Below are 12,636 nucleotides of genomic sequence, written 5' to 3' on the forward strand. Positions count from 1 at the left end.
TTCCCTGTGTTATCAGTAGAGGTTAAGATGTGCAGACTTGCTCTGAATTTCACCTTGCTGTTTATAGATACATAAAAGTGGAACAGATTTTAACTTTAATGATGAGAAGGTTTCGGGGATAGTTTTTGTTTGGGGCCTTTGACAAAAGGCACAAGGCAATATCGTCATACTTTGTCAAATGTGTGCCTACCCCGAGATCATTGGGCATAAGGAAGGTAACACCCCTGGGTGAGTTGCCCATCCATTAGAGTTCACACTTGTTCACAGCTGGTGTGAAGTTTCACTTTAGTCTCTCGTCAGTGTAAATGCAATTATACTTTGTGTATTCAGTGAGAAAAAGCAGCATGATGGTGTAGTGCTTAGTGCTGCTGCTCACATCTAGTGTGCTGGGTTTGATTCCCTCGCCCAATTGTTGTCTCCTTCGAGTTTTTATGTTCTCCCCTATCATTGGATTTTCTTTTAAAGGGAGCAAACACCAATAAATAAAAGGCAAATTAAGTCCTTCTGCCCCACTCATTACCTCACTTAGTTGTTCCTTTCCTTTTTGCCATTGAGAAGTTCATTTTTGATTATCAGTTCTCTTTACAAAGTTTTTTTTTTTTTTTTTGGATAAGACCCACAGTTGACTAGTCATTCTTGCCACGTCATGGTGTTGATAAGGGGTGATGTATTGTTGGTCCCATGTTTCACTGGGCTCCATGTACTTGGCAATAATTGAACTGTACTGTCCATAGAGATTCGCTTTGTTAATCGGCTCCTCTAAACTGTTGGGATTGAGGGTGTGCGCATGAGTGGGCATTGTGAGAGAGTGCCATGTACTGTATGTATAATAAGAGAAGTCTTCTTACATTATAAACAGGAATCGACAGAAAGGTCTGGAAAAAAGTAATGGTGTATAGGTGCGGTGGGCCTCACATCAAATACATTAGGATACTGAGTTTATAGGTCAGAGAATAAGAGCTGCAATATCTTAATATTAAAACATTAGAACAATCCGGAATTTGAACAGGCCATTCAGCCCAACAAAGCTCGCCAGTCCTCTCCATTTATTTCTTCCAAAAAAACATCAAGTCGAGTTTTGAAAATCCCTAAAGTCTTACTGTCCACGACATTACTTGGTCTCTTATTCCAGTTGTCTACTGTTCTTTGTGTAAAGAAAAACTTCCTATAATGTTTGCGTGAAATTTCCCCTTCACAAGTTTCCAACTGTGTCCCCATGTTCTTGATGAACTCATTTTAAAGTCACCATCTCGATCCACTGGACTAATTCCCTTCATAATTTTAAACACTTCACTCAGGTCTCCTCTTCATCTTCTTAAGGCTCAGCTCTTTTAATATTCACTCATCCCCTGTAGCCCTGAATCAGCCCTGTCATTCTTCTCTGGACCTTTTCTTGTGCTGTTATGTCCTTTTTGTAGCCTGGAGACCCAGACTGCACCCCGGACACCAGATGAGGCCTCACCAGTGTGTTATAAAGCTTGAGCAGAACCTCCTGTGACTTGTACTCCCTGCGGTGGGTTGGCGCCCTGCCCAGGATTGGTTCCTGCCTTGCGCCCTGTGTTGGCTGGGATTGGCTCCAGCAGACCCCCGTGACCCTGTGTTCAGATTCAACGGGTTGGAAAGTGGATGGATGGACTTGTACTCCACACATCAAGGCGCTATATGACCTGTTAGCCTCTTAATGGCTTCTGAACACTGCCAGGAAGTCGACACCTTAGGGTCCACGACGACTCTTAAATCCTTCTCATGAGGTGGACTCTCCATTTACTAACCGCCTATTGTGTATTCAAACCTCACATTTTGACTTCCTATGTCTTAATACTTTACATTTTTTGATGTTAAATTTCATCTGCCCAAGCCTGTATGCTGTCCAAGTCCTTCTGTAATGATATGTCAATGTCAATTTATTTATATAGCACATTTAAAACAACATAGGAATGCCTTTAGCCAAAGCATTTTACAATAATAGAATAAAAGAAAAAGCATACAATTAACATAACATAGAAATAAAACAAATGAACATAAATAAAATAAATAGAAGTAATGTTACATAACCACACTGAGGAAACCATCAGTGTTACTGAAGGTCACATAATGCAAGTGAATAGAATTGAGTCTTTAATCTCGTTTTGAATTATAGACGACTCCTTTATGTGACGAGGTAAAGAGTTCCACAGGCGAGGAGCAGCAGCTGTCCCCCTTAGTTTTACACAGGGTATGAGGAACAACAAGAGACAACTGGCCAGAAGCTCTAAGCACTCTAGATGGCTGGTGTAAAACACACAATTTGGATAAATAGGCAGGAGCAAGCCCATGTAAAGATTTAAAAACTAGCAACAAGATTTTAAAATCAATTTGAAAACTGACATGCAGCCAGTGTAAAGAAGCTAATATTGGAGAAACAGAGTCAGACTTTCTTGCCCCAACCAGGAAGCGAGCGGCAGCATTTTGGACCAACTGTAACCTGCGGATCAGAATACAGCGAGTTGCAGTAATCAAGGCATGAAAAGATAAAAGCATGAGTAGCTTTCTCAAGATACCTAGCAGATAAAAAAGGCTTGATCTTCCCAAAAAGACGAAGCAGGAAAAAGCAACTCTTGACTACAGAATTAACCTGTTTCTCAAAAGAAAAGGTTACCGTCAAAGATAACACCAAGATTGCGGACTTGAGGTTTGCAAAACACAGAAAAAGAGCCAAGAAGTCCAAGACCAATTTGGGCTTTAGCTGATGGACCCAGTATAAGCACCTCCGTTTTATTTTGATTCAGATCAAGAAAATTATAATCCATCCAGGATCCTAGTTCAGAAAGACAGTTGTGCAGTTGATTTATTGCAGGGTTGCAGACAGGAATATAAACCTGAGTATCATCAGCATAGCAGTGAAAAGAAATGTTACATTTCCTAAAAAGAGCTCCAATAGGGTGAAGGTATATAGAGAATAAGACAGCGCCCAAAATGGATCCCTGAGGGAACACCACATTTAAGAGGAATTTAAAGTCACTGAAAAGTGTCTACCAGTTAGATATGACCTGAATCAGTTAAGAGCAGCCCCTTTAAGCCCAACAAGATGTTGAAACCGCAACAGCAATATCTCGTGGTCAATGGTGTCAAAGGCAGCGGACAGGTCAAGGAGGACAAGGACTGCAGCGCCACCTGAGTCAGTAATACTATGATATAACGGATAGAATATGTCCAAATATTTACTGTATCATCTTAATGTTTGTTTGTATATATTTACTGTATACAGGATGACAATATTGTAGGACCTGTCTGTGTAGAACATGAGTGTTGAAAACTGTGTCTTGAGATTTGTTAGGTAAGGAAATCCAAATGTTTGAGATCAGGCAGTTATACTTACCAATCATGGCACTGGAAGGTGGAGATGTGTTGATTAGCACATACAAGTAAGAGTTACAATGGACACCTGATAGACTAGTTGAGAATACTTGTACTCCGGAAAAGCCTGATCTTTGCATTGGGCATTCCCGTTTTTGGGGTTCCAGTGTCACACTGCCTGGCCCTGGTTGCTGTCTGTTTTTTGATTCCCTTGCTTATTAGTTAATTGTATGTTGCATCCATTCATTACTGGATCCTTTTTATCTCACTCGGGATTGCATGGGTTGGTGTCTCATCTTTTAGCATCAGGCATTAGCTAACCCCGAGTGGATGCCAGTCCTTAACCAGGCACAGCTAAAAATACTTGTATTGGACAAGTTTAGATTTGCTGATTAATCTAACATTCATAACATTCTTAAATCTGCATCACCAAGTCCAGGGTCTTGGGAGGTCAGAGACTATCCTGGCAGCATTGCGCTAAAGCAGGAACAAACCCTCAACTGGACATCACGCGCACATGCGCACACACACACACACACTCCCATTAAGGCCAATTTGAAGTTACCAGTTAACCTAACCTACAAGTCTTTAGTGATGGAAGAAAACCCAACTGGTTTGCCATAGTTATAAAGCAGCAGTCCTAACCGCTGTGCTACTGTGGCCCTCCTCACCCAAATAATCTATCCATCCATTATCCAACCTGCTATATCCTAACTACAGGGTCACAGGGGTCCACTGGAGCCAATCCCAGCCAACACAGGGCACAAGGCAGGAAAAAAACCCAGGCAGGGTGCCAGCCCACCAGTGCAACTAACCTGCATGTCTTTGGACTGTGGGAGGAAACACAGGCAGACACGGGGATAACATGCAAACTCCACTCAGAGAGGACCCGAGAAGTGAACCCGAGTCTCCTAACTGCGAGGCAGTAGTGCTACCCACTGCGCCACCGTACCGCCCCACCCAAATGATTCCAATCAAAAATACTATGCTTCCTTATTAATCTGTGTGACACAGAGGGACAATTCAGCCAGTAAGTGGTGCCTAATTCGTGCTTGAACGTGGTAAATCTCTTTTGGTCCTTTGGGTGGACTTGCTTAAGACAGACAGTGAATTATTGAAGTGATGAGTGAAGAAGATTGAAAAACTTGGCAAACTGCAGGCAGACTGTCCCCCTCAAACATTCTGTCCCCTCCTCTCCTGCTGCCCACATCCCTCATCTCAAGCTGCCACTTTTTCAGGTTGTCTTCAGCACCACCATCCCATCACACCAACCAATTCAGCAGTGTGCGGTTTAAGGAACTGAATGTCTGCTGGGAGCCCCAGACTGCGCACCCGTCCCCCCCACAGCACATTTCTGCTGAGCAGACATACATTCTGTATCAAGGATGTCTGAGGCTGGAATGCCAGAATGACTTCTCTACAAGGGTAACGTGGATGTGATTAGACTAGCTAGCGCTGGAATTTATTGTATTTGCTGGTTTTTAAGGTGCGGCCCTGCCTCACGCCCTGCTGTGAAATTGAACAGGATAAAACTCGCACTTCAAATGATTGTACTGTATAGATAGATGAATAAGGGGAGACCAACTATGGAAAGCAGCATAACTGGGGGCCCATTAACTGCCCACTTTTAAACCAGTTCAGTCCAGATACAGGCTAGAGACTCATTGTATAGATTTGCATATTCATAAATCATACTCATGTCCATGATAGTCAATGCATTGCCAGATTTCTATATTATTGCTCCAAAGTAATTTGTAATGTGTTTGGACTTCTCAGCACATCAAGCCGGTGGTCTGTTTGTTTAATATGATGATACTTTTGACACCAGCCGTCCGACGAAGTGCCAAGTACAAGGAGGCTGGATATTTACTACTACTTGGGGGTCTTGTTCAGAAAGCGGACGCCACTTGAGATGGCCTTCCCTTTGCCCAAACACTAACCTTAAGGTCGATAAAATAGTTCCCTGATGTTAATTCACTATGTTAGGGCTAAAATGATAACAGAAATGTAAAACCTACTTCTATACCTAATCTTAATTATTGTGAAACAACCAAGTGGCGTCTGCTTTCTGAACAAGAGCCCTACTTGGGTAGATTGCACACAGGGTGCAATACAGGAGCAAACCGCAGGCTGGGCGCCAGCCCACCACAGGGCGCACACACACACCCCCACACACCAGGGACAATTTAGAATCGCCAATGCACCTAACCTGCATGTCTTTGGACTGTGGGAGTAAACCCACGTAGACATGGGGAGAACATGCAAACTCCACGCAGGGAGGACCCGGGAAGCGAACCCAGGTCTCCTTACTGCGAGGCAGCAGCGCTACCCACTGCGATACTGTGCCACCCCAGCTTTGTCTACTTCAGCACAAATGAGTTTTTTTTTTTTTTTTAGCAAGGACAGACATTTCTTCCTCCTTTTATTGATTTGTTCTGTATTTAGATCAAAAGTCATGCTGTTAGCAATCATTACCCCAAAATTTTGGAATCCATTTTATAATTGTTGGGAGGAGAAGGAGAGAGAGGTTAGGTCCTAACCGTTAGGAGCAGGCGCTGATGCAACACACTGTCGCACCCATCACATTACAAACTACCTCAGGATTAGGACCCCGGATTAGGACCTGAGTGCAGCCATGTGACAGGTGACACCTCAGCACCTCACTTAGTTCAGATGGAATGGAACACTGGGAGTTTTTTTTAACGATGGCTGGAGTGCCAATTCTGCCACCCACCCCCTGTGGGTGTTCCTGTACGTTGAAGGGCCTCCTTGCAGGGCTGGATGCAGATTAAAGTCATAGCCAGGCGGAGACGGAGGGGACCATTAAAATTCTCATCAGTTTTAGAAGTATTTAGCTGTAAAAAGGAACGATCGCCCCACTTCTGAATTTACTTTTTAAATATTCACTTCACACATACCAAGTTGAACTTATTATGTCCTGTAAAGCGGCATGGTGGTGTAGTGGGTAGCGCTGCCGCCTCGCAGTTAAGAGACCCGGGTTCGCTTCCCAGGTCCTCCCTGCGTGGAGTTTGCATGTTCTCCCTGTGTCTTCGTGGGTTTCCTCCCACAGTCCAAAGACATGCAGGTTAGGTGCTTTGGTGATCTTAAGAGAGTGTGTGTGTGCCCTGTGGTGGGCTGATGCCCCCTGCCCGGGGTTTGTTTCCTGCCTTATGCCCAGGGTTGGCTCCGGCAGACCCCTGTGACCCTGTAGTTAGGATATAGCAGGTTGGATAAAGGATTGATGGATGTCCTGTAAATGTGACTTAAAGTTACATAATCAGAATTCGCTTCTTGTATATCAATCTTGACTTCATGTCTGTCTGAGATTGTTTTCACGTATAGAAGGAGGGTTTGAGGTGAGGTAGCTCTTCTCTCTGATCATGCTGCTGGGGAGTGGAAATGCGTCACATGTTTATTAACACAGGAAAGGAAGAATTTCACTATTTTCACACGTGACAATAATGACCTTAACAATGATACGTGACTGTCCGCGTGTGAAGGGCGAACAATAACTGAGTCATCTGTTGATATTAAGATGTGCCACCCTGGTGTGAACTCTGGCAATTATTAGAATTAAAAAAAAAATGATGCATTCATTTGGGCATCTCTCCATTTTCTAACCCACTAATCTAGTTTAGGGACTGGCAGGGACTATCCCAGCAACACCAAGTCGAGGCAGGAACCAACCCAAGATGGTGTGCCAGTCCATCGCTCCATGATAGCTCATATTGTGCCACTTTGAAGTTGTTAATTAACTTGATAAACCTGATTGGGATGAGGAAGAGAAGCCCTCACAGGCAGAACGTGCCCAGGACCCTGCGGAGTCTTTATTGTTTCATTTTTTTTTTTTGTTTATCTTTTACTGTTTATTTTGGTCTGCCCTTGGGTCCAGTAAGAGATTGACCATCTCTGTAGCTTCTAACTTTTTTGGAAATGTTCTGCCCCTACTTGCTTCGCTTGCCAACCCCCTGGCCTGCGCTATGTGCCAGCCAATTCACATCTCTGCTGCTCGCGTGTATGGATTTCACTTTCACCGAACAAGGAACCTTTTCATTCTTGTGGATACGCCTTTTCATTGGGAAGAAACACTACTTTTCCCTGATGGCAACACGAATTAGACGATCTACAAGTCTCCAACTTAGTCAAACAACATCTACATCCTTCTGTCATATCACCTGTGTCCATATATTCAATCTCTTATCGCTTTTACCTTTTCGTCAAGATTGCATTGAATTTTGATTCCATGTTTGGTTTTACATCGTGATCACACAACGTATAACTGCCCGTGAGTGAATATCGTTTCTTTCTCTGTACATGAACTGTGTCTGACAATAGCATTCACACAAATGAGAAATGACTGAACCGTGTGCGTGGTTGTAAATGTTTTAAATGTGGGCGGGACTTTCCCAAAATGCTCTGCATAAAGTCTTAAAATTTTCTCCAGCGGGATTTCACTTTCATCAAACGAAAAATCTTTGAATTCTCGCTAATACGCCTCTTCATTAAGGAGGAACGCTACTTTTCCCTAATGGCAACATGAATTAGACGATCTACACATCTTCAACTTAAAGTTTAAATCCGAACGATATATTCGATCTCTTATCACTGTTCCGTTATTCCACCGAATAATAATTTCTGTTTGTTTGCTCTGATGTGATCTTTACTATCCTTTTTTTGTGACAAAGTCTCATCTCGTGGGACGTGAAAGTGACTCTCTGAGAAAGTCACAACTTTCTCAGAGGGACACTTTCACGTCCCGCGAGACAAGGCTTTGTGCCAAGAGATTTAACCACAGCTGAGGCTGGAAATAAAAGACAAAGACAAATTAAAACATCTTAAAGAATTCAAAAACGTTGGTGCGGTACACATGAACAGCAGGTTAGAGATAATGGAAGTGTGAAAATTCGAAAGTCTGAAAAAACTGATAGTAAAGAACGCATCAGCGCAAACAAACGGAAATTATTACTCGGTGAAATAACGGAATGGCAAAAAGAGATGGAATATATTGTTTGGGTTTGTACTTTTAAGTCGGACACTTGTAGATTGTCTAATTCGTGTTGCCAGCGAGAATTAAAAGATTCCAAAAATGGTGGCGCGGTATGAAGTCCTGTGAGACGGAGACTTTTAACATGAGATTCTTTCTAGTGACGCCCTACTTACAACTATTTTCAAACAAGACCACAGTCATCTGACCTCTCAGTCGTGTGAATGCTTTTGTCAGACACACTTCCTGCGCTCTTATAAATTTTATCAGGACAATAATTTTATACGTTGTAGATGACACATCAGCGACTAAGCGAAGAAGAAAGAGCATGGACAAACATTCAAAAAAGTCATTTTATTAGAGAGAAAGAAATGATATTCACTCACAGGCAGTTACCTTACGTTACGTTGTCACGATGAAAGTCCAAACACGGAATGAAAATTCAATGCGATCTTAAAGAAAAATTAATTCCAAATATTGTTTTTACTAAAGTTTTGAAGTAAAAGTGAAAATAATGCATATGTAACAATTCCCATGAAAATGACAATCTCTTTAAATTGTATATCTGGTTAACCAAACCCGGGGGTGGGTGAGCGAAGCGAGCAGTGGGCAGAGCCCCCTCGTTTTTATTATAATAAACAATTTTCTACTTAAATGTGTAAGTTTCCAGCAAACATACCACACACTTGTTAGTAGATGTTGGAGGAAAACCGCATGTAGACACCATCAGAATGTGCAGAGTCTTAGCAGACATTGATCAGGCTAGGATTTGAACCCGGGACTTTACAGATATGACCACCTCGCCACTGTACCACACCTCCCTTAAATAATGAAATGCCATTTTCAGATTAGTTTGGGGGTCATGATGGGGTTGGAGTCTATCCCTGTAACATGAGGTGCAGGATGTTAACCAGACCTAGGTCTACTCACACACACACACACATACACACATGGCACCAGTCCATAGTGCCCTTATCATTAGGCACCACTTCAGAGCTCTGATGGCAGAAAACCCAGGCCGACACCGGGAGATCTGAAGGACATTGGAGCCGCAATACTAGAGTGTTACAAGACTGCACCACTGCAATGCCCTCAAATAAAGTTTTGTACTTTTAAAGGTGACTCAGAAGTGGTCCCTGCGAACCACAAATGAGGGCGGCGGAGCACGAGAGGCGAGGCACTGTGTGCTCGCTGAACTTCTCTTTTCTTTTCGCCTTTGAAGGAGAACCCTGACCTTTACTATTTACTGGAAAGGTCAGGGCTGAATTTGTTTGGTGGCAAAGGTTTATTTTGTGATAAACCCAAATCTACGGGGAGGGGGTGGATTTGGGGATTTTGTTTCGGTTGTGAGCCTCGGGTCTCCTCCCACCTGCTAGCTTCATGTCTGCGTTTCCTGTCATGGATCGGTGCCCCCCTATCGAGTGTTATCCTGCCTCGTACTCATTGCTGTTCAGTTGGGCCTGAAGTCCCCTATGACCCTTCCAAATTGATATTTACTGAGCCCTGTTAATTATTTGGATGATCAAGGGCACACAGAGCCTGTCCCAACAGCACTAAGCACATGGCAGGATCCAACTCAAGACGGGACATTGGTCAATTACAAAGCACACACACACACACACACGAATAAAAAGGCTGACACAACCGTTTGGGATGTGGGAAGCAAACCCACACAAACACAGAGGGATTATGACATGTCACATCGGGTTTGATAGTGACCAGGCTAGAATGCAATGTCCTAGGACTGTGAAGCAGCCACCCTAATGATTGTGCCACTATTGTCAGTGATGCAGGCACGGGAATATGGTGAAGAAAATGGATTTATGGATAAGTGAAGCTACACGATACTGCCAAAAGTATCGGGACCCCCCTCCAAATCATTGAATTCAGATGTCTCAATCACTTCCATGGCCACAGGTGTATAAACCTGAACACCTAGGCATACATTTGTGAAAGAATGGGTCGCTGACAAGAGCTCAGTGAATTCAAGCCTGGTCCCCTGATAGGATGCCACCTGTGCAATAAGTCCATTTGTGACATTTCCTCGCTACTAAATATTCCACAGTCAACTGTCAGTGGTGTTATAACAAAGTGGAAGCAATTGGGAACAACAGTGACTCGGCCACGAAGTGGTAGGCCACGTCAAGTCACAGAGCAGGGACAAGCGCATGCTGAGGTGGGCAGAAGTCACCAACTTTCTGCAGCGACCCCCAAAAGCTCAAGAACAGAACAGTGCAGTGTAGAGAGAGAGAGAGCTTCATGGCATGAATGAGGTCTCCATGGCCGAGCAGCTGCAGCCAAGCCTGACGTCACCAAGTGCAACGCAAAGCGTCAGATGCAGTGGTGTAAAGCCCACCAGATGCCACTGAACTCGAGGGCAGTGCAGACGTGTCCTCTGGAGTGACGAATCACGCAATCTGATGGACGAGTCTGGGTTTGGCGGTACTCGCCTGACTGCATTGTGCCAAGTGAAGTAAAGCTGGTGGAAGGGGGGATTATGGTGTGGGGTTGGGCTTGGCCCCTTGGTTCAAGTAAAAGGAACTCTTAATGCTTTTAGCATACAACGCCATTTTGGACAATTTCAGGCTCCCAGCTTTGTGGGAACGCGTTGGTGATGGCAACACGACTGCACAGACAGCAGTGCACACAGCAAGTCTGTAAAGAAATGGAGGAGCCCGGACCTCAACCCGACAGAACTGAGACTGCGAGCGAGCAAACGAGCCGGGCCTTCTCATCCAACATCAGTGCCTGACCTCACAAATGCTCTCCTGGTCACAGATTCCCATTAACACACTCGCCCTACACCTCGTGAGAGCTGTTAGAGCTGCAAAGGGTGGGCCGACTCCATATTAATAAGAATGGGATGTCATTAAAGTTCATGTGTGAGTAAAGGCAGGCGTCTCAATACTTATGGTGTATTTAGAAGATGTGGGTCAGCATCTCTCACAGTAACAGTGCAAAGAAGCTTGAAGTAACATTTATGCAAAATCAGAAAACATTTTCAGTCGTTTTCTAACCCGGTTAGTCCTAAACAGGGTCGTGGGGGTCTGCTGGAGCCTATCCCAGTTAGAATAGGACACAAGGCAGGAACAAATCCTGGACAGGACGCCATCAGAAAACATGACGGGCTAAAATTCAGAAAGAAGTTTGAAGTCTGCATTTATATAACACGTCTCTATTATAAAAAAAAAATCTTGGGAAGAGAGACGAGGCGTGAATTTCTCAGAGAGACACTTTCACGTTCCGCGAGACGAGACTTTGTGCCAAGAGATTTAACTACGCCTGGGGCCAGAAATAAAAGGCAAAGAGTCAGGCCCGCAGGGGGGACAACCATGACACCTGTCAGGGGCCTGCCCTCTTTCAAGTTTTTTTTTTTATACGGACATATCTGAAACACGAAAGGGGCCCGAACTTTTTCAGCTGCGTGGGGCCCAGAATTTCCTAGGTGCGGGCCTGAAAGAGTAGATGACAAAATAGAACATCATAAAGAATGCAAAAACGTTGGTGTGGTACATATGCAGAGTAGGTTAGAGATAATGGAAGTACGAAAATTCGAGAGCCACAAAAAATGATAGTAAAGATCGAATTAGCGCTAACAAACGGAAAATATTACACAGTGGAATAACAGAACAGTGAAAAGAGACTGAATATATTGTGTGGACTTGGTTGGAGACTTGTCATTTGTGTGAATGCTATTGTCAGACACAGTTCTTGTAGAGAGAAAGAAACGATATTCACTCACGGGCAGTTATACGTTGCGTTGTCGCCAAACACGGAATCAAAATTCAATGCGATATTGATGAAAAGGTAAAAATGAAAAGAGATCGAATATATGGACATCAGTGATATGACAGAAGTATGTAGATATTGTTTGGCTTTAAACTTTGTGTCGGAGACTTGTAGATCGTCTAATTTGTGTTGCCATCAGTAAAGTAGTGTTTCTTCCCAATGAAAAGGCGTATTCACGAGAATTAAGTTTTGTTGTTTGGTGAACGTGAGTGGCAGAGACGTGAAGTGGCTGGTGTGTAGTGCAGGCGGGGGGGTTGGCGAGCAAAGCGAGCAGGGGTCAAAGCCCCCTAGTATATACTGTATATATATATATATATACAGTATATATATATATATACTAGCAAAATACCCGCGCTTTGCAGCGGAGAAGTAGTGTGTTAAAAAAGTTATGAAAAAGAAAAGGAAACATTTTAAAAATAACGTAACATGATTGTCAAAGTAATTGTTTTTTGTATTTGGCGGCAGCGTCACAAAGTTGTTTACATCGAGCTGCATCAGAAAATGTACCACGACGTCTGACACGCCTC

Source organism: Polypterus senegalus, chromosome 12, assembly GCF_016835505.1.
Source record: "Polypterus senegalus isolate Bchr_013 chromosome 12, ASM1683550v1, whole genome shotgun sequence".
Taxonomy (NCBI): domain Eukaryota; kingdom Metazoa; phylum Chordata; class Cladistia; order Polypteriformes; family Polypteridae; genus Polypterus; species Polypterus senegalus.